The sequence below is a fragment of the Equus asinus genome, chromosome 20, assembly GCF_041296235.1.
Source record: "Equus asinus isolate D_3611 breed Donkey chromosome 20, EquAss-T2T_v2, whole genome shotgun sequence".
In the NCBI taxonomy this organism is placed as follows: domain Eukaryota; kingdom Metazoa; phylum Chordata; class Mammalia; order Perissodactyla; family Equidae; genus Equus; species Equus asinus.
In genome coordinates, this window is record NC_091809.1 from 18,098,459 (window position 1) to 18,120,919 (window position 22,461).

The following is a 22,461-nucleotide window of genomic DNA, read 5'->3' on the forward strand; positions in this document are numbered from 1 at the left end:
TCCCGAGGAGGCCTTGCTTCAGAGTCCGCCCAATCCCTTCCAGATCCGTCCGCTGGCCCCTCTCCCTGACTCCGCCCCCATCGTCCAGCCGTCGCCTGGCAGCCGTCTTCCCTGTCCGCTCGACCCTCTCCCTTCCCTGCAGCCAGGAAGTGCTTCACCTGACTTGTTTCTGGGGTCTTCTCAGGGTCAACCGGAAGGGTATTCTTCCGGGGGACCAATCAATGGATTTCTGGGAAGGCCATCCCAGCGCGAGTTCTCCCAAACTAGGGAGCTTCGAAGAGTAGAAGAAAGGGGAGCCACATGCACGCCGGACCCGGGGGGACTCTCTGGCTTGAGTCCCAGCCCGCTTGCCGACCAGGCGGGGCTCTGAGTTCCTTTCCTCGGAGCCGGAGCCTCGAGGGAGGAGTCCTTTCACTAGGCAATCGCTTGCCCTTTGAGAACTTCGGAGGGGAATTTGGGGGTGAGCTCAGGCAGACTTTACGGGAATTTGTGAACGTGCCTCTGCGAATGTCTGTGTTACATCGGAGTTTGTGTGTGTGTGTGTGTTTGTGTGTGTGGGCGGGGTGGGGGGTGGGCGGCGTGCGTGAGGGCGTGCGCGGGCGCTCGCATCTGTGTGCCTTTTGCGGGGTTGGCGGAGCTTCCTTCTCCTTTGGAAATCCACCCCCTCCCCTCTTGCCGGCTTTCCTCTCCTCGTGTGTGTTCTGCCGAATCTGATGGAAACAGAACAGCGCCCCCACGTGCTTCCCAGTTGTCGAGCCAACAGACGTAAGAAATGATCACACCCCAAAATCAAGCACGTTTCGGTATCGATTTATTACACTCAAGTTCCAATAGGATCATGGGCACTGCCGTTTCCCCCCTAGAGTGAAGAGTCACGGTCATCTTTCTCTTCGTGGCAGGCTTGGAAAGCCAGTGTGGGTTTCACGGTTTCGGCGCATCCCGTCTGAAAGTGCCATTGCATGCGAGACCCTGGGTCTGCAGGGAGACGTCCTCGATCGCCTCTCGTAAGGTTCCCACAGCCCCGGTCGCCCAAACCGCCCTGAAAATCATCCAACACCTGGAGGGACTAGAAGCATTCAGAGTCGACTGACCGGGGTGGGCCATGGAATCGAGCGGAAAAAGCCCATCCTCTTGATCGCTGAGGGGCAGTGCCCTGGCCGGGGTGGGTCCCCTTCTCAGTCTCCACGCAACCCCGAAGGGCACGGGGGAGGTCACACCCCACCCTTGGCTGTATTGTGGAGACAGCTGCTGGCCACTCTGGCCTTCGGCGTCTCCCTGAACAGACCCGTTCGTGGCTCTCAAGCAGATCTCTCAGAGTGGGAGAGCCGGGTGGGATGAACGGGAAGCCTAGGATGAAGGAGTCGAGGAACTACACTCCATTTCAGCAAGTTGTCCCATTCTGGGCTCCCCGCCAGCAACGGGGGAGAGTTCCAGCGGCTCCACGTCCTGCCCAGCCTTCGGACAGGTCCATCGTGCTGTTCTCCTGGAGCCGTTCTCATGGCGGCAAGGTGTGCTAACGCCCCCCTCCCCCCACCCGGAGAGCTCCTGCGCCTTCGGCTCCCGCTCCCGGGCGTGATGCGGGCGGAGCCCGCTTTCAGGTGCTTTGGGAGACCCTCTCTGGGGAGGCGCGCGCTCCAGGCTTTGGCGTGCTTTCTTCGAGGGTCTTGGGTGTGGTTCCTCGCAGAGGACCGTGACCAGATGTGCCCTCTTCTGGATGTCGGAGTCCTTCGCGGCAGGAGGGATGGGCAGCTCTTTTCTCCCCACCCTCCCGGTGCTCTCTTCCGCCTGTCCGGAGCCCCTGTGGCAGAGCCCGGGTGTGGGGGAGAGGTCCCTGGCGGCCTCCGCTCCCGCCTGGAGCGCCAGCCGCCCGCGCGGTGTTCCCGGCAGAGAGTGATGCCGCCTCAGGGAGACACCCTAGAAGGGGGCAGGCGTCCGCGGCTCCCGAACGGCGTGCGCCAATTCTTGCGCGTGGGGTGGGCGCTCGCGGCCGATCAATCCCCTCGGAAGAGACGCCTGCGGGCCTTGGCGGGGGGCCTGCGACGGGGCGGCGCGCGGCAGCTTCTGGGCCGCGGACTGGGACTCGGGGAGGGAGGCAGAGGTCTGAGCTCCGAGCTGGGCGGGGGCCCCAGGCCGCGGAGGTCCAGGCTGAACTCGGCCGGCAGAGGGCGCAGCCCCGGCCTGGGCCCGGGCGGGAGCCCGCAGCCCTGGCGGGCAGGGGCCCCGCGGAGAGCTTGGAGGAGGAGGGTGTGCGGGGAGGAGGGGCTGAGGCCCGGGACTCCGCCGGCCCAGGGTCCCGCGGGGGGCCGGCAGCCTCGCCTAGCCTCCCCGTCCTCTGGCGCGGGGGGCGCTCCGCTGGGCTCCGCTCTCTGGGCGCAAAGGGATCCGTCTTGCACGTTGATGGCCCAGGCGGCCTGGGTCGGGCCGGGCCAGAGCCAGCGCGCGTGGGCAGGGAACCAGAGAGCCTCGGAAGAGCTCAGGACGCGCGCAGGGACGACGACGAGCGCCAGGTTGCCGAGCGTGAGCTGCAGGGCTGCGTGGGGGGCCAGGACCAGGACTTCCGCACCCAGGCGCAGCTCAAGGGCTGTTCCCGGCTCCAGGACCACCACGACCATCTGCATCCTCTGCGTGCTGGGCGTCCGCGGCCCCTGCGGGAGGAAAGCTCTGAGTTCTCCAGCTCCCAGGGGCCCTCCGAGAGGCCTCTTGGGGAGGGAGCTGCCAGCCGCCAGCCCCCGCCCCCTCCCCGAGGGAAACTCTGCCTGGCCACCTCCCCCCACCCCCCAGGCGGTGGAGGTCCTGCTCAGGCTGAGCGCCAGCTGGAGGGTCATCTGCGGGGCTTGGCTGGGGGCCTGGAGCCGGGGCAGCAGCGGCCCTCTGGCCAGCCTCCGGAGTCCCGCCCACTCACCTGGGCTGCTGCCGGGGCCCGCGCTGGAGCCGGGCAGGGAGCTCCTGGCACTGCGGCTGGCTCTGCCCCTGCGGAGAGAGCAGAGGGTGCGAGGTGAATGCTCTGCTCCCGCAGGGTGTTCTTGAGAGCAGAGGGCGTGAGCCCGGAGAGCCCCGGGACTCGGCCCGGACCGGCTGCGGGACGGGTGGCCGGAAGAACCGAGGAAGCCGCCCGGGACATTCCAGAGGAGGCAGCTGTTCCTTTCCTGAAGCCCTGGCACGCCTTCTCCCCAGCAGCCCACTCCTTCGAGAAAGCAGGAAAGCGCCTTACCTGTGCGGGGATCCTGCTCCACCTGCCGCCTCCGCTTCGCCGCCTTCCCCGGGGCGGGGGTGGCCGAGCTGCAGGACAGGGAGGGACACGGTCAGACCTCGCACGCAGGAACCCGGGGTCCACTTCCCACACGCCTGAAAGCCCGCCTTCTCATCCCGCCCACGCGCCCACCCTGAGCCCCGGGGCCAAGGCACGCGTCCTTCCCTTCCAAGGAGAGCTGCTCCTCCCCGGGTGCTGCTTGCGTCCCGACACCCGCCTCTGCGCGCGTCCTCCCTCACCCCCTCGCTGGGGAAAGCCCCACCCCCACCCCCCAAACCCCCAGCCCCCACCCCCCCCCTGCACCGCCAATAGGGAGGGAACCAGGGACGGTGCCCACGGGAAAGAGTGCCCTCTGGAGGGGGCTCCTCCACAGGAGAAGGAGAGACATCTCCTCGGGCCTGAGCACTTTGCAGAAAGTGGTGCCCGCGCTCCACAGGGGACAGTCCTGTCTGCCCCCGGATTCCACGCGCGGTGCTGAGGGCCAGAAGAAAAACAGTGGACACGGAGGGAACCCTCCCCCGTCTGGGTGAGACGGTGGTGGAACCCTCAGATCCTCTGCTCCCCTCTCCCTTCCCGCAGAGGAGGGAGACGACCCCACAGAGAGTGTGTCGGCAGGGGGAATTGTAAGGCCGGAGCACAGGAAGAGAGCAAGGAGGGAGCAAACCCGAGACGCGTCTCCCGAGGGCTCCTCCCGACCTCCCCACCCCGAAGGGATTCCTCCGGACCTAGCGATTCTCCCTTTCCTCAGCTTCCAAATGCCCAGCCTCCTGGGAGGCCCGGCTTCTCCCTTCTCCTCTCCCCTGGTGCCATCCACTGAAACACGCACGCACACACACACACACACACACACACACACACACACAAACACACACACACACACACACACACACACCCCTAGCCACACAGAGGAGCCCGCCTCGTCCTCCGTCACCCAGGTCCCAACGTACCAGGTGTCTCCAGCTCTGCGGCCCTTTGATTCTGTCCGGGACTCCCGCGGTCTCCTCGGGCGCCGGGAGCCATCCATCGGGAAGGTGCTCCTGCCTCCTTTGTCCAAGCAAACCCTCGTCCCGGTCTTACGACCTGGAAATCGGAGCTGGCGTCTCACGGATCCCCTCTCTCTCCTGCAGGAGCAGAGCAGTGTCTGTCCCAAGGCTGGGCACTCAGTTCTGGAGGAAGCGTTCCCGTGGCCTGAGGCGGTTGGAGGAGGGCAGGGACTGCTGGAGATCCGGGGGAAATGCGCGCAGCTGGGGTCAGCGGGGGCGGAGCCAGGGGGCTCGTCGTCGTCCAGGTCGGATGGGATTGGTTGGCCCTGGGCTCCAGAAGAGGAGGGGCCGGCCAGGGGGGACGTGTGAGGAGGACTCCCGAGGAGGCCTTGCTTCAGAGTCCGCCCAATCCCTTCCAGATCCGTCCGCTGGCCCCTCTCCCTGACTCCGCCCCCATCGTCCAGCCGTCGCCTGGCAGCCGTCTTCCCTGTCCGCTCGACCCTCTCCCTTCCCTGCAGCCAGGAAGTGCTTCACCTGACTTGTTTCTGGGGTCTTCTCAGGGTCAACCGGAAGGGTATTCTTCCGGGGGACCAATCAATGGATTTCTGGGAAGGCCATCCCAGCGCGAGTTCTCCCAAACTAGGGAGCTTCGAAGAGTAGAAGAAAGGGGAGCCACATGCACGCCGGACCCGGGGGGACTCTCTGGCTTGAGTCCCAGCCCGCTTGCCGACCAGGCGGGGCTCTGAGTTCCTTTCCTCGGAGCCGGAGCCTCGAGGGAGGAGTCCTTTCACTAGGCAATCGCTTGCCCTTTGAGAACTTCGGAGGGGAATTTGGGGGTGAGCTCAGGCAGACTTTACGGGAATTTGTGAACGTGCCTCTGCGAATGTCTGTGTTACATCGGAGTTTGTGTGTGTGTGTGTGTTTGTGTGTGTGGGCGGGGTGGGGGGTGGGCGGCGTGCGTGAGGGCGTGCGCGGGCGCTCGCATCTGTGTGCCTTTTGCGGGGTTGGCGGAGCTTCCTTCTCCTTTGGAAATCCACCCCCTCCCCTCTTGCCGGCTTTCCTCTCCTCGTGTGTGTTCTGCCGAATCTGATGGAAACAGAACAGCGCCCCCACGTGCTTCCCAGTTGTCGAGCCAACAGACGTAAGAAATGATCACACCCCAAAATCAAGCACGTTTCGGTATCGATTTATTACACTCAAGTTCCAATAGGATCATGGGCACTGCCGTTTCCCCCCTAGAGTGAAGAGTCACGGTCATCTTTCTCTTCGTGGCAGGCTTGGAAAGCCAGTGTGGGTTTCACGGTTTCGGCGCATCCCGTCTGAAAGTGCCATTGCATGCGAGACCCTGGGTCTGCAGGGAGACGTCCTCGATCGCCTCTCGTAAGGTTCCCACAGCCCCGGTCGCCCAAACCGCCCTGAAAATCATCCAACACCTGGAGGGACTAGAAGCATTCAGAGTCGACTGACCGGGGTGGGCCATGGAATCGAGCGGAAAAAGCCCATCCTCTTGATCGCTGAGGGGCAGTGCCCTGGCCGGGGTGGGTCCCCTTCTCAGTCTCCACGCAACCCCGAAGGGCACGGGGGAGGTCACACCCCACCCTTGGCTGTATTGTGGAGACAGCTGCTGGCCACTCTGGCCTTCGGCGTCTCCCTGAACAGACCCGTTCGTGGCTCTCAAGCAGATCTCTCAGAGTGGGAGAGCCGGGTGGGATGAACGGGAAGCCTAGGATGAAGGAGTCGAGGAACTACACTCCATTTCAGCAAGTTGTCCCATTCTGGGCTCCCCGCCAGCAACGGGGGAGAGTTCCAGCGGCTCCACGTCCTGCCCAGCCTTCGGACAGGTCCATCGTGCTGTTCTCCTGGAGCCGTTCTCATGGCGGCAAGGTGTGCTAACGCCCCCCTCCCCCCACCCGGAGAGCTCCTGCGCCTTCCGCTCCCGCTCCCGGGCGTGATGCGGGCGGAGCCCGCTTTCAGGTGCTTTGGGAGACCCTCTCTGGGGAGGCGCGCGCTCCAGGCTTTGGCGTGCTTTCTTCGAGGGTCTTGGGTGTGGTTCCTCGCAGAGGACCGTGACCAGATGTGCCCTCTTCTGGATGTCGGAGTCCTTCGCGGCAGGAGGGATGGGCAGCTCTTTTCTCCCCACCCTCCCGGTGCTCTCTTCCGCCTGTCCGGAGCCCCTGTGGCAGAGCCCGGGTGTGGGGGAGAGGTCCCTGGCGGCCTCCGCTCCCGCCTGGAGCGCCAGCCGCCCGCGCGGTGTTCCCGGCAGAGAGTGATGCCGCCTCAGGGAGACACCCTAGAAGGGGGCAGGCGTCCGCGGCTCCCGAACGGCGTGCGCCAATTCTTGCGCGTGGGGTGGGCGCTCGCGGCCGATCAATCCCCTCGGAAGAGACGCCTGCGGGCCTTGGCGGGGGGCCTGCGACGGGGCGGCGCGCGGCAGCTTCTGGGCCGCGGACTGGGACTCGGGGAGGGAGGCAGAGGTCTGAGCTCCGAGCTGGGCGGGGGCCCCAGGCCGCGGAGGTCCAGGCTGAACTCGGCCGGCAGAGGGCGCAGCCCCGGCCTGGGCCCGGGCGGGAGCCCGCAGCCCTGGCGGGCAGGGGCCCCGCGGAGAGCTTGGAGGAGGAGGGTGTGCGGGGAGGAGGGGCTGAGGCCCGGGACTCCGCCGGCCCAGGGTCCCGCGGGGGGCCGGCAGCCTCGCCTAGCCTCCCCGTCCTCTGGCGCGGGGGGCGCTCCGCTGGGCTCCGCTCTCTGGGCGCAAAGGGATCCGTCTTGCACGTTGATGGCCCAGGCGGCCTGGGTCGGGCCGGGCCAGAGCCAGCGCGCGTGGGCAGGGAACCAGAGAGCCTCGGAAGAGCTCAGGACGCGCGCAGGGACGACGACGAGCGCCAGGTTGCCGAGCGTGAGCTGCAGGGCTGCGTGGGGGGCCAGGACCAGGACTTCCGCACCCAGGCGCAGCTCAAGGGCTGTTCCCGGCTCCAGGACCACCACGACCATCTGCATCCTCTGCGTGCTGGGCGTCCGCGGCCCCTGCGGGAGGAAAGCTCTGAGTTCTCCAGCTCCCAGGGGCCCTCCGAGAGGCCTCTTGGGGAGGGAGCTGCCAGCCGCCAGCCCCCGCCCCCTCCCCGAGGGAAACTCTGCCTGGCCACCTCCCCCCACCCCCCAGGCGGTGGAGGTCCTGCTCAGGCTGAGCGCCAGCTGGAGGGTCATCTGCGGGGCTTGGCTGGGGGCCTGGAGCCGGGGCAGCAGCGGCCCTCTGGCCAGCCTCCGGAGTCCCGCCCACTCACCTGGGCTGCTGCCGGGGCCCGCGCTGGAGCCGGGCAGGGAGCTCCTGGCACTGCGGCTGGCTCTGCCCCTGCGGAGAGAGCAGAGGGTGCGAGGTGAATGCTCTGCTCCCGCAGGGTGTTCTTGAGAGCAGAGGGCGTGAGCCCGGAGAGCCCCGGGACTCGGCCCGGACCGGCTGCGGGACGGGTGGCCGGAAGAACCGAGGAAGCCGCCCGGGACATTCCAGAGGAGGCAGCTGTTCCTTTCCTGAAGCCCTGGCACGCCTTCTCCCCAGCAGCCCACTCCTTCGAGAAAGCAGGAAAGCGCCTTACCTGTGCGGGGATCCTGCTCCACCTGCCGCCTCCGCTTCGCCGCCTTCCCCGGGGCGGGGGTGGCCGAGCTGCAGGACAGGGAGGGACACGGTCAGACCTCGCACGCAGGAACCCGGGGTCCACTTCCCACACGCCTGAAAGCCCGCCTTCTCATCCCGCCCACGCGCCCACCCTGAGCCCCGGGGCCAAGGCACGCGTCCTTCCCTTCCAAGGAGAGCTGCTCCTCCCCGGGTGCTGCTTGCGTCCCGACACCCGCCTCTGCGCGCGTCCTCCCTCACCCCCTCGCTGGGGAAAGCCCCACCCCCACCCCCCAAACCCCCAGCCCCCACCCCCCCCCTGCACCGCCAATAGGGAGGGAACCAGGGACGGTGCCCACGGGAAAGAGTGCCCTCTGGAGGGGGCTCCTCCACAGGAGAAGGAGAGACATCTCCTCGGGCCTGAGCACTTTGCAGAAAGTGGTGCCCGCGCTCCACAGGGGACAGTCCTGTCTGCCCCCGGATTCCACGCGCGGTGCTGAGGGCCAGAAGAAAAACAGTGGACACGGAGGGAACCCTCCCCCGTCTGGGTGAGACGGTGGTGGAACCCTCAGATCCTCTGCTCCCCTCTCCCTTCCCGCAGAGGAGGGAGACGACCCCACAGAGAGTGTGTCGGCAGGGGGAATTGTAAGGCCGGAGCACAGGAAGAGAGCAAGGAGGGAGCAAACCCGAGACGCGTCTCCCGAGGGCTCCTCCCGACCTCCCCACCCCGAAGGGATTCCTCCGGACCTAGCGATTCTCCCTTTCCTCAGCTTCCAAATGCCCAGCCTCCTGGGAGGCCCGGCTTCTCCCTTCTCCTCTCCCCTGGTGCCATCCACTGAAACACGCACGCACACACACACACACACACACACACACACACACACAAACACACACACACACACACACACACACCCCTAGCCACACAGAGGAGCCCGCCTCGTCCTCCGTCACCCAGGTCCCAACGTACCAGGTGTCTCCAGCTCTGCGGCCCTTTGATTCTGTCCGGGACTCCCGCGGTCTCCTCGGGCGCCGGGAGCCATCCATCGGGAAGGTGCTCCTGCCTCCTTTGTCCAAGCAAACCCTCGTCCCGGTCTTACGACCTGGAAATCGGAGCTGGCGTCTCACGGATCCCCTCTCTCTCCTGCACGAGCAGTGTCTGTCCCAAGGCTGGGCACTCAGTTCTGGAGGAAGCGTTCCCGTGGCCTGAGGCGGTTGGAGGAGGGCAGGGACTGCTGGAGATCCGGGGGAAATGCGCGCCGCTGGGGTCAGCGGGGGCGGAGCCAGGGGGCTCGTCGTCGTCCAGGTCGGATGGGATTGGTTGGCCCTGGGCTCCAGAAGAGGAGGGGCCGGCCAGGGGGGACGTGTGAGGAGGACTCCCGAGGAGGCCTTGCTTCAGAGTCCGCCCAATCCCTTCCAGATCCGTCCGCTGGCCCCTCTCCCTGACTCCGCCCCCATCGTCCAGCCGTCGCCTGGCAGCCGTCTTCCCTGTCCGCTCGACCCTCTCCCTTCCCTGCAGCCAGGAAGTGCTTCACCTGACTTGTTTCTGGGGTCTTCTCAGGGTCAACCGGAAGGGTATTCTTCCGGGGGACCAATCAATGGATTTCTGGGAAGGCCATCCCAGCGCGAGTTCTCCCAAACTAGGGAGCTTCGAAGAGTAGAAGAAAGGGGAGCCACATGCACGCCGGACCCGGGGGGACTCTCTGGCTTGAGTCCCAGCCCGCTTGCCGACCAGGCGGGGCTCTGAGTTCCTTTCCTCGGAGCCGGAGCCTCGAGGGAGGAGTCCTTTCACTAGGCAATCGCTTGCCCTTTGAGAACTTCGGAGGGGAATTTGGGGGTGAGCTCAGGCAGACTTTACGGGAATTTGTGAACGTGCCTCTGCGAATGTCTGTGTTACATCGGAGTTTGTGTGTGTGTGTGTGTTTGTGTGTGTGGGCGGGGTGGGGGGTGGGCGGCGTGCGTGAGGGCGTGCGCGGGCGCTCGCATCTGTGTGCCTTTTGCGGGGTTGGCGGAGCTTCCTTCTCCTTTGGAAATCCACCCCCTCCCCTCTTGCCGGCTTTCCTCTCCTCGTGTGTGTTCTGCCGAATCTGATGGAAACAGAACAGCGCCCCCACGTGCTTCCCAGTTGTCGAGCCAACAGACGTAAGAAATGATCACACCCCAAAATCAAGCACGTTTCGGTATCGATTTATTACACTCAAGTTCCAATAGGATCATGGGCACTGCCGTTTCCCCCCTAGAGTGAAGAGTCACGGTCATCTTTCTCTTCGTGGCAGGCTTGGAAAGCCAGTGTGGGTTTCACGGTTTCGGCGCATCCCGTCTGAAAGTGCCATTGCATGCGAGACCCTGGGTCTGCAGGGAGACGTCCTCGATCGCCTCTCGTAAGGTTCCCACAGCCCCGGTCGCCCAAACCGCCCTGAAAATCATCCAACACCTGGAGGGACTAGAAGCATTCAGAGTCGACTGACCGGGGTGGGCCATGGAATCGAGCGGAAAAAGCCCATCCTCTTGATCGCTGAGGGGCAGTGCCCTGGCCGGGGTGGGTCCCCTTCTCAGTCTCCACGCAACCCCGAAGGGCACGGGGGAGGTCACACCCCACCCTTGGCTGTATTGTGGAGACAGCTGCTGGCCACTCTGGCCTTCGGCGTCTCCCTGAACAGACCCGTTCGTGGCTCTCAAGCAGATCTCTCAGAGTGGGAGAGCCGGGTGGGATGAACGGGAAGCCTAGGATGAAGGAGTCGAGGAACTACACTCCATTTCAGCAAGTTGTCCCATTCTGGGCTCCCCGCCAGCAACGGGGGAGAGTTCCAGCGGCTCCACGTCCTGCCCAGCCTTCGGACAGGTCCATCGTGCTGTTCTCCTGGAGCCGTTCTCATGGCGGCAAGGTGTGCTAACGCCCCCCTCCCCCCACCCGGAGAGCTCCTGCGCCTTCCGCTCCCGCTCCCGGGCGTGATGCGGGCGGAGCCCGCTTTCAGGTGCTTTGGGAGACCCTCTCTGGGGAGGCGCGCGCTCCAGGCTTTGGCGTGCTTTCTTCGAGGGTCTTGGGTGTGGTTCCTCGCAGAGGACCGTGACCAGATGTGCCCTCTTCTGGATGTCGGAGTCCTTCGCGGCAGGAGGGATGGGCAGCTCTTTTCTCCCCACCCTCCCGGTGCTCTCTTCCGCCTGTCCGGAGCCCCTGTGGCAGAGCCCGGGTGTGGGGGAGAGGTCCCTGGCGGCCTCCGCTCCCGCCTGGAGCGCCAGCCGCCCGCGCGGTGTTCCCGGCAGAGAGTGATGCCGCCTCAGGGAGACACCCTAGAAGGGGGCAGGCGTCCGCGGCTCCCGAACGGCGTGCGCCAATTCTTGCACGTGGGGTGGGCGCTCGCGGCCGATCAATCCCCTCGGAAGAGACGCCTGCGGGCCTTGGCGGGGGGCCTGCGACGGGGCGGCGCGCGGCAGCTTCTGGGCCGCGGACTGGGACTCGGGGAGGGAGGCAGAGGTCTGAGCTCCGAGCTGGGCGGGGGCCCCAGGCCGCGGAGGTCCAGGCTGAACTCGGCCGGCAGAGGGCGCAGCCCCGGCCTGGGCCCGGGCGGGAGCCCGCAGCCCTGGCGGGCAGGGGCCCCGCGGAGAGCTTGGAGGAGGAGGGTGTGCGGGGAGGAGGGGCTGAGGCCCGGGACTCCGCCGGCCCAGGGTCCCGCGGGGGGCCGGCAGCCTCGCCTAGCCTCCCCGTCCTCTGGCGCGGGGGGCGCTCCGCTGGGCTCCGCTCTCTGGGCGCAAAGGGATCCGTCTTGCACGTTGATGGCCCAGGCGGCCTGGGTCGGGCCGGGCCAGAGCCAGCGCGCGTGGGCAGGGAACCAGAGAGCCTCGGAAGAGCTCAGGACGCGCGCAGGGACGACGACGAGCGCCAGGTTGCCGAGCGTGAGCTGCAGGGCTGCGTGGGGGGCCAGGACCAGGACTTCCGCACCCAGGCGCAGCTCAAGGGCTGTTCCCGGCTCCAGGACCACCACGACCATCTGCATCCTCTGCGTGCTGGGCGTCCGCGGCCCCTGCGGGAGGAAAGCTCTGAGTTCTCCAGCTCCCAGGGGCCCTCCGAGAGGCCTCTTGGGGAGGGAGCTGCCAGCCGCCAGCCCCCGCCCCCTCCCCGAGGGAAACTCTGCCTGGCCACCTCCCCCCACCCCCCAGGCGGTGGAGGTCCTGCTCAGGCTGAGCGCCAGCTGGAGGGTCATCTGCGGGGCTTGGCTGGGGGCCTGGAGCCGGGGCAGCAGCGGCCCTCTGGCCAGCCTCCGGAGTCCCGCCCACTCACCTGGGCTGCTGCCGGGGCCCGCGCTGGAGCCGGGCAGGGAGCTCCTGGCACTGCGGCTGGCTCTGCCCCTGCGGAGAGAGCAGAGGGTGCGAGGTGAATGCTCTGCTCCCGCAGGGTGTTCTTGAGAGCAGAGGGCGTGAGCCCGGAGAGCCCCGGGACTCGGCCCGGACCGGCTGCGGGACGGGTGGCCGGAAGAACCGAGGAAGCCGCCCGGGACATTCCAGAGGAGGCAGCTGTTCCTTTCCTGAAGCCCTGGCACGCCTTCTCCCCAGCAGCCCACTCCTTCGAGAAAGCAGGAAAGCGCCTTACCTGTGCGGGGATCCTGCTCCACCTGCCGCCTCCGCTTCGCCGCCTTCCCCGGGGCGGGGGTGGCCGAGCTGCAGGACAGGGAGGGACACGGTCAGACCTCGCACGCAGGAACCCGGGGTCCACTTCCCACACGCCTGAAAGCCCGCCTTCTCATCCCGCCCACGCGCCCACCCTGAGCCCCGGGGCCAAGGCACGCGTCCTTCCCTTCCAAGGAGAGCTGCTCCTCCCCGGGTGCTGCTTGCGTCCCGACACCCGCCTCTGCGCGCGTCCTCCCTCACCCCCTCGCTGGGGAAAGCCCCACCCCCACCCCCCAAACCCCCAGCCCCCACCCCCCCCCTGCACCGCCAATAGGGAGGGAACCAGGGACGGTGCCCACGGGAAAGAGTGCCCTCTGGAGGGGGCTCCTCCACAGGAGAAGGAGAGACATCTCCTCGGGCCTGAGCACTTTGCAGAAAGTGGTGCCCGCGCTCCACAGGGGACAGTCCTGTCTGCCCCCGGATTCCACGCGCGGTGCTGAGGGCCAGAAGAAAAACAGTGGACACGGAGGGAACCCTCCCCCGTCTGGGTGAGACAGTGGTGGAACCCTCAGATCCTCTGCTCCCCTCTCCCTTCCCGCAGAGGAGGGAGACGACCCCACAGAGAGTGTGTCGGCAGGGGGAATTGTAAGGCCGGAGCACAGGAAGAGAGCAAGGAGGGAGCAAACCCGAGACGCGTCTCCCGAGGGCTCCTCCCGACCTCCCCACCCCGAAGGGATTCCTCCGGACCTAGCGATTCTCCCTTTCCTCAGCTTCCAAATGCCCAGCCTCCTGGGAGGCCCGGCTTCTCCCTTCTCCTCTCCCCTGGTGCCATCCACTGAAACACGCACGCACACACACACACACACACACACACACACAAACACACACACACACACACACACACACACCCCTAGCCACACAGAGGAGCCCGCCTCGTCCTCCGTCACCCAGGTCCCAACGTACCAGGTGTCTCCAGCTCTGCGGCCCTTTGATTCTGTCCGGGACTCCCGCGGTCTCCTCGGGCGCCGGGAGCCATCCATCGGGAAGGTGCTCCTGCCTCCTTTGTCCAAGCAAACCCTCGTCCCGGTCTTACGACCTGGAAATCGGAGCTGGCGTCTCACGGATCCCCTCTCTCTCCTGCACGAGCAGTGTCTGTCCCAAGGCTGGGCACTCAGTTCTGGAGGAAGCGTTCCCGTGGCCTGAGGCGGTTGGAGGAGGGCAGGGACTGCCGGAGATCCGGGGGAAATGCGCGCCGCTGGGGTCAGCGGGGGCGGAGCCAGGGGGCTCGTCGTCGTCCAGGTCGGATGGGATTGGTTGGCCCTGGGCTCCAGAAGAGGAGGGGCCGGCCAGGGGGGACGTGTGAGGAGGACTCCCGAGGAGGCCTTGCTTCAGAGTCAGCCCAATCCCTTCCAGATCCGTCCGCTGGCCCCTCTCCCTGACTCCGCCCCCATCGTCCAGCCGTCGCCTGGCAGCCGTCTTCCCTGTCCGCTCGACCCTCTCCCTTCCCTGCAGCCAGGAAGTGCTTCACCTGACTTGTTTCTGGGGTCTTCTCAGGGTCAACCGGAAGGGTATTCTTCCGGGGGACCAATCAATGGATTTCTGGGAAGGCCATCCCAGCGTGAGTTCTCCCAAACTAGGGAGCTTCGAAGAGTAGAAGAAAGGGGAGCCACATGCACGCCGGACCCGGGGGGACTCTCTGGCTTGAGTCCCAGCCCGCTTGCCGACCAGGCGGGGCTCTGAGTTCCTTTCCTCGGAGCCGGAGCCTCGAGGGAGGAGTCCTTTCACTAGGCAATCGCTTGCCCTTTGAGAACTTCGGAGGGGAATTTGGGGGTGAGCTCAGGCAGACTTTACGGGAATTTGTGAACGTGCCTCTGCGAATGTCTGTGTTACATCGGAGTTTGTGTGTGTGTGTGTGTTTGTGTGTGTGGGCGGGGTGGGGGGTGGGCGTCGTGCATGAGGGCGTGCGCGGGCGCTCGCATCTGTGTGCCTTTTGCGGGGTTGGCGGAGCTTCCTTCTCCTTTGGAAATCCACCCCCTCCCCTCTTGCCGGCTTTCCTCTCCTCGTGTGTGTTCTGCCGAATCTGATGGAAACAGAACAGCGCCCCCACGTGCTTCCCAGTTGTCGAGCCAACAGACGTAAGAAATGATCACACCCCAAAATCAAGCACGTTTCGGTATCGATTTATTACACTCAAGTTCCAATAGGATCATGGGCACTGCCGTTTCCCCCCTAGAGTGAAGAGTCACGGTCATCTTTCTCTTCGTGGCAGGCTTGGAAAGCCAGTGTGGGTTTCACGGTTTCGGCGCATCCCGTCTGAAAGTGCCATTGCATGCGAGACCCTGGGTCTGCAGGGAGACGTCCTCGATCGCCTCTCGTAAGGTTCCCACAGCCCCGGTCGCCCAAACCGCCCTGAAAATCATCCAACACCTGGAGGGACTAGAAGCATTCAGAGTCGACTGACCGGGGTGGGCCATGGAATCGAGCGGAAAAAGCCCATCCTCTTGATCGCTGAGGGGCAGTGCCCTGGCCGGGGTGGGTCCCCTTCTCAGTCTCCACGCAACCCCGAAGGGCACGGGGGAGGTCACACCCCACCCTTGGCTGTATTGTGGAGACAGCTGCTGGCCACTCTGGCCTTCGGCGTCTCCCTGAACAGACCCGTTCGTGGCTCTCAAGCAGATCTCTCAGAGTGGGAGAGCCGGGTGGGATGAACGGGAAGCCTAGGATGAAGGAGTCGAGGAACTACACTCCATTTCAGCAAGTTGTCCCATTCTGGGCTCCCCGCCAGCAACGGGGGAGAGTTCCAGCGGCTCCACGTCCTGCCCAGCCTTCGGACAGGTCCATCGTGCTGTTCTCCTGGAGCCGTTCTCATGGCGGCAAGGTGTGCTAACGCCCCCCTCCCCCCACCCGGAGAGCTCCTGCGCCTTCCGCTCCCGCTCCCGGGCGTGATGCGGGCGGAGCCCGCTTTCAGGTGCTTTGGGAGACCCTCTCTGGGGAGGCGCGCGCTCCAGGCTTTGGCGTGCTTTCTTCGAGGGTCTTGGGTGTGGTTCCTCGCAGAGGACCGTGACCAGATGTGCCCTCTTCTGGATGTCGGAGTCCTTCGCGGCAGGAGGGATGGGCAGCTCTTTTCTCCCCACCCTCCCGGTGCTCTCTTCCGCCTGTCCGGAGCCCCTGTGGCAGAGCCCGGGTGTGGGGGAGAGGTCCCTGGCGGCCTCCGCTCCCGCCTGGAGCGCCAGCCGCCCGCGCGGTGTTCCCGGCAGAGAGTGATGCCGCCTCAGGGAGACACCCTAGAAGGGGGCAGGCGTCCGCGGCTCCCGAACGGCGTGCGCCAATTCTTGCGCGTGGGGTGGGCGCTCGCGGCCGATCAATCCCCTCGGAAGAGACGCCTGCGGGCCTTGGCGGGGGGCCTGCGACGGGGCGGCGCGCGGCAGCTTCTGGGCCGCGGACTGGGACTCGGGGAGGGAGGCAGAGGTCTGAGCTCCGAGCTGGGCGGGGGCCCCAGGCCGCGGAGGTCCAGGCTGAACTCGGCCGGCAGAGGGCGCAGCCCCGGCCTGGGCCCGGGCGGGAGCCCGCAGCCCTGGCGGGCAGGGGCCCCGCGGAGAGCTTGGAGGAGGAGGGTGTGCGGGGAGGAGGGGCTGAGGCCCGGGACTCCGCCGGCCCAGGGTCCCGCGGGGGGCCGGCAGCCTCGCCTAGCCTCCCCGTCCTCTGGCGCGGGGGGCGCTCCGCTGGGCTCCGCTCTCTGGGCGCAAAGGGATCCGTCTTGCACGTTGATGGCCCAGGCGGCCTGGGTCGGGCCGGGCCAGAGCCAGCGCGCGTGGGCAGGGAACCAGAGAGCCTCGGAAGAGCTCAGGACGCGCGCAGGGACGACGACGAGCGCCAGGTTGCCGAGCGTGAGCTGCAGGGCTGCGTGGGGGGCCAGGACCAGGACTTCCGCACCCAGGCGCAGCTCAAGGGCTGTTCCCGGCTCCAGGACCACCACGACCATCTGCATCCTCTGCGTGCTGGGCGTCCGCGGCCCCTGCGGGAGGAAAGCTCTGAGTTCTCCAGCTCCCAGGGGCCCTCCGAGAGGCCTCTTGGGGAGGGAGCTGCCTGCCGCCAGCCCCCGCCCCCTCCCCGAGGGAAACTCTGCCTGGCCACCTCCCCCCACCCCCCAGGCGGTGGAGGTCCTGCTCAGGCTGAGCGCCAGCTGGAGGGTCATCTGCGGGGCTTGGCTGGGGGCCTGGAGCCGGGGCAGCAGCGGCCCTCTGGCCAGCCTCCGGAGTCCCGCCCACTCACCTGGGCTGCTGCTGGGGCCTGCGCTGGAGCCGGGCAGGGAGCTCCTGGCACTGCGGCTGGCTCTGCCCCTGCGGAGAGAGCAGAGGGTGCGAGGTGAATGCTCTGCTCCCGCAGGGTGTTCTTGAGAGCAGAGGGCGTGAGCCCGGAGAGCCCCGGGACTCGGCCCGGACCGGCTGCGGGACGGGTGGCCGGAAGAACCGAGGAAGCCACCCGGGACATTCCAGAGGAGGCAGCTGTTCCTTTCCTGAAGCCCTGGCACGCCTTCTCCCCAGCAGCCCACTCCTTCGAGAAAGCAGGAAAGTGCCTTACCTGTGCGGGGATCCTGCTCCACCTGCCGCCTCCGCTTCGCCGCCTTCCCCGGGGCGGGGGTGGCCGAGCTGCAGGACAGGGAGGGACACGGTCAGACCTCGCACGCAGGAACCCGGGGTCCACTTCCCACACGCCTGAAAGCCCGCCTTCTCATCCCGCCCACGCGCCCACCCTGAGCCCCGGGGCCAAGGCACGCGTCCTTCCCTTCCAAGGAGAGCTGCTCCTCCCCGGGTGCTGCTTGCGTCCCGACACCCGCCTCTGCGCGCGTCCTCCCTCACCCCCTCGCTGGGGAAAGCCCCACCCCCACCCCCCAAACCCCCAGCCCCCACCCCCCCCTGCACCGCCAATAGGGAGGGAACCAGGGACGGTGCCCACGGGAAAGAGTGCCCTCTGGAGGGGGCTCCTCCACAGGAGAAGGAGAGACATCTCCTCGGGCCTGAGCACTTTGCAGAAAGTGGTGCCCGCGCTCCACAGGGGACAGTCCTGTCTGCCCCCGGATTCCACGCGCGGTGCTGAGGGCCAGAAGAAAAACAGTGGACACGGAGGGAACCCTCCTCCGTCTGGGTGAGACGGTGGTGGAACCCTCAGATCCTCTGCTCCCCTCTCCCTTCCCACAGAGGAGGGAGACGACCCCACAGAGAGTGTGTCGGCAGGGGGAATTGTAAGGCCGGAGCACAGGAAGAGAGCAAGGAGGGAGCAAACCCGAGACGCGTCTCCCGAGGGCTCCTCCCGACCTCCCCACCCCGAAGGGATTCCTCCGGACCTAGCGATTCTCCCTTTCCTCAGCTTCCAAATGCCCAGCCTCCTGGGAGGCCCGGCTTCTCCCTTCTCCTCTCCCCTGGTGCCATCCACTGAAACACGCACGCACACACACACACACACAAACACACACACACACACACACACACGGACACACACACACACACACACACCCCTAGCCACACAGAGGAGCCCGCCTCGTCCTCCGTCACCCAGGTCCCAACGTACCAGGTGTCTCCAGCTCTGCGGCCCTTTGATTCTGTCCGGGACTCCCGCGGTCTCCTCGGGCGCCGGGAACCATCAATCGGGAAGGTGCTCCTGCCTCCTTTGTCCAAGCAAACCCTCGTCCCGGTCTTACGACCTGGAAATCGGAGCTGGCGTCTCACGGATCCCCTCTCTCTCCTGCACGAGCAGTGTCTGTCCCAAGGCTGGGCACTCAGTTCTGGAGGAAGCGTTCCCGTGGCCTGAGGCGGTTGGAGGAGGGCAGGGACTGCTGGAGATCCGGGGGAAATGCGCGCCGCTGGGGTCAGCGGGGGCGGAGCCAGGGGGCTCGTCGTCGTCCAGGTCGGATGGGATTGGTTGGCCCTGGGCTCCAGAAGAGGAGGGGCCGGCCAGGGGGGACGTGTGAGGAGGACTCCCGAGGAGGCCTTGCTTCAGAGTCCGCCCAATCCCTTCCAGATCCGTCCGCTGGCCCCTCTCCCTGACTCCGCCCCCATCGTCCAGCCGTCGCCTGGCAGCCGTCTTCCCTGTCCGCTCGACCCTCTCCCTTCCCTGCAGCCAGGAAGTGCTTCACCTGACTTGTTTCTGGGGTCTTCTCAGGGTCAACCGGAAGGGTATTCTTCCGGGGGACCAATCAATGGATTTCTGGGAAGGCCATCCCAGCGCGAGTTCTCCCAAACTAGGGAGCTTCGAAGAGTAGAAGAAAGGGGAGCCACATGCACGCCGGACCCGGGGGGACTCTCTGGCTTGAGTCCCAGCCCGCTTGCCGACCAGGCGGGGCTCTGAGTTCCTTTCCTCGGAGCCGGAGCCTCGAGGGAGGAGTCCTTTCACTAGGCAATCGCTTGCCCTTTGAGAACTTCGGAGGGGAATTTGGGGGTGAGCTCAGGCAGACTTTACGGGAATTTGTGAACGTGCCTCTGCGAATGTCTGTGTTACATCGGAGTTTGTGTGTGTGTGTGTGTTTGTGTGTGTGGGCGGGGGGGGGGTGGGCGGCGTGCGTGAGGGCGTGCGCGGGCGCTCGCATCTGTGTGCCTTTTGCGGGGTTGGCGGAGCTTCCTTCTCCTTTGGAAATCCACCCCCTCCCCTCTTGCCGGCTTTCCTCTCCTCGTGTGTGTTCTGCCGAATCTGATGGAAACAGAACAGCGCCCCCACGTGCTTCCCAGTTGTCGAGCCAACAGACGTAAGAAATGATCACACCCCAAAATCAAGCACGTTTCGGTATCGATTTATTACACTCAAGTTCCAATAGGATCATGGGCACTGCCGTTTCCCCCCTAGAGTGAAGAGTCACGGTCATCTTTCTCTTCGTGGCAGGCTTGGAAAGCCAGTGTGGGTTTCACGGTTTCGGCGCATCCCGTCTGAAAGTGCCATTGCATGCGAGACCCTGGGTCTGCAGGGAGACGTCCTCGATCGCCTCTCGTAAGGTTCCCACAGCCCCGGTCGCCCAAACCGCCCTGAAAATCATCCAACACCTGGAGGGACTAGAAGCATTCAGAGTCGACTGACCGGGGTGGGCCATGGAATCGAGCGGAAAAAGCCCATCCTCTTGATCGCTGAGGGGCAGTGCCCTGGCCGGGGTGGGTCCCCTTCTCAGTCTCCACGCAACCCCGAAGGGCACGGGGGAGGTCACACCCCACCCTTGGCTGTATTGTGGAGACAGCTGCTGGCCACTCTGGCCTTCGGCGTCTCCCTGAACAGACCCGTTCGTGGCTCTCAAGCAGATCTCTCAGAGTGGGAGAGCCGGGTGGGATGAACGGGAAGCCTAGGATGAAGGAGTCGAGGAACTACACTCCATTTCAGCAAGTTGTCCCATTCTGGGCTCCCCGCCAGCAACGGGGGAGAGTTCCAGCGGCTCCACGTCCTGCCCAGCCTTCGGACAGGTCCATCGTGCTGTTCTCCTGGAGCCGTTCTCATGGCGGCAAGGTGTGCTAACGCCCCCCTCCCCCCACCCGGAGAGCTCCTGCGCCTTCCGCTCCCGCTCCCGGGCGTGATGCGGGCGGAGCCCGCTTTCAGGTGCTTTGGGAGACCCTCTCTGGGGAGGCGCGCGCTCCAGGCTTTGGCGTGCTTTCTTCGAGGGTCTTGGGTGTGGTTCCTCGCAGAGGACCGTGACCAGATGTGCCCTCTTCTGGATGTCGGAGTCCTTCGCGGCAGGAGGGATGGGCAGCTCTTTTCTCCCCACCCTCCCGGTGCTCTCTTCCGCCTGTCCGGAGCCCCTGTGGCAGAGCCCGGGTGTGGGGGAGAGGTCCCTGGCGGCCTCCGCTCCCGCCTGGAGCGCCAGCCGCCCGCGCGGTGTTCCCGGCAGAGAGTGATGCCGCCTCAGGGAGACACCCTAGAAGGGGGCAGGCGTCCGCGGCTCCCGAACGGCGTGCGCCAATTCTTGCGCGTGGGGTGGGCGCTCGCGGCCGATCAATCCCCTCGGAAGAGACGCCTGCGGGCCTTGGCGGGGGGCCTGCGACGGGGCGGCGCGCGGCAGCTTCTGGGCCGCGGACTGGGACTCGGGGAGGGAGGCAGAGGTCTGAGCTCCGAGCTGGGCGGGGGCCCCAGGCCGCGGAGGTCCAGGCTGAACTCGGCCGGCAGAGGGCGCAGCCCCGGCCTGGGCCCGGGCGGGAGCCCGCAGCCCTGGCGGGCAGGGGCCCCGCGGAGAGCTTGGAGGAGGAGGGTGTGCGGGGAGGAGGGGCTGAGGCCCGGGACTCCGCCGGCCCAGGGTCCCGCGGGGGGCCGGCAGCCTCGCCTAGCCTCCCCGTCCTCTGGCGCGGGGGGCGCTCCGCTGGGCTCCGCTCTCTGGGCGCAAAGGGATCCGTCTTGCACGTTGATGGCCCAGGCGGCCTGGGTCGGGCCGGGCCAGAGCCAGCGCGCGTGGGCAGGGAACCAGAGAGCCTCGGAAGAGCTCAGGACGCGCGCAGGGACGACGACGAGCGCCAGGTTGCCGAGCGTGAGCTGCAGGGCTGCGTGGGGGGCCAGGACCAGGACTTCCGCACCCAGGCGCAGCTCAAGGGCTGTTCCCGGCTCCAGGACCACCACGACCATCTGCATCCTCTGCGTGCTGGGCGTCCGCGGCCCCTGCGGGAGGAAAGCTCTGAGTTCTCCAGCTCCCAGGGGCCCTCCGAGAGGCCTCTTGGGGAGGGAGCTGCCAGCCGCCAGCCCCCGCCCCCTCCCCGAGGGAAACTCTGCCTGGCCACCTCCCCCCACCCCCCAGGCGGTGGAGGTCCTGCTCAGGCTGAGCGCCAGCTGGAGGGTCATCTGCGGGGCTTGGCTGGGGGCCTGGAGCCGGGGCAGCAGCGGCCCTCTGGCCAGCCTCCGGAGTCCCGCCCACTCACCTGGGCTGCTGCCGGGGCCCGCGCTGGAGCCGGGCAGGGAGCTCCTGGCACTGCGGCTGGCTCTGCCCCTGCGGAGAGAGCAGAGGGTGCGAGGTGAATGCTCTGCTCCCGCAGGGTGTTCTTGAGAGCAGAGGGCGTGAGCCCGGAGAGCCCCGGGACTCGGCCCGGACCGGCTGCGGGACGGGTGGCCGGAAGAACCGAGGAAGCCGCCCGGGACATTCCAGAGGAGGCAGCTGTTCCTTTCCTGAAGCCCTGGCATGCCTTCTCCCCAGCAGCCCACTCCTTCGAGAAAGCAGGAAAGCGCCTTACCTGTGCGGGGATCCTGCTCCACCTGCCGCCTCCGCTTCGCCGCCTTCCCCGGGGCGGGGGTGGCCGAGCTGCAGGACAGGGAGGGACACGGTCAGACCTCGCACGCAGGAACCCGGGGTCCACTTCCCACACGCCTGAAAGCCCGCCTTCTCATCCCGCCCACGCGCCCACCCTGAGCCCCGGGGCCAAGGCACGCGTCCTTCCCTTCCAAGGAGAGCTGCTCCTCCCCGGGTGCTGCTTGCGTCCCGACACCCGCCTCTGCGCGCGTCCTCCCTCACCCCCTCGCTGGGGAAAGCCCCACCCCCACCCCCCAAACCCCCAGCCCCCACCCCCCCCCTGCACCGCCAATAGGGAGGGAACCAGGGACGGTGCCCACGGGAAAGAGTGCCCTCTGGAGGGGGCTCCTCCACAGGAGAAGGAGAGACATCTCCTCGGGCCTGAGCACTTTGCAGAAAGTGGTGCCCGCGCTCCACAGGGGACAGTCCTGTCTGCCCCCGGATTCCACGCGCGGTGCTGAGGGCCAGAAGAAAAACAGTGGACACGGAGGGAACCCTCCCCCGTCTGGGTGAGACGGTGGTGGAACCCTCAGATCCTCTGCTCCCCTCTCCCTTCCCGCAGAGGAGGGAGACGACCCCACAGAGAGTGTGTCGGCAGGGGGAATTGTAAGGCCGGAGCACAGGAAGAGAGCAAGGAGGGAGCAAACCCGAGACGCGTCTCCCGAGGGCTCCTCCCGACCTCCCCACCCCGAAGGGATTCCTCCGGACCTAGCGATTCTCCCTTTCCTCAGCTTCCAAATGCCCAGCCTCCTGGGAGGCCCGGCTTCTCCCTTCTCCTCTC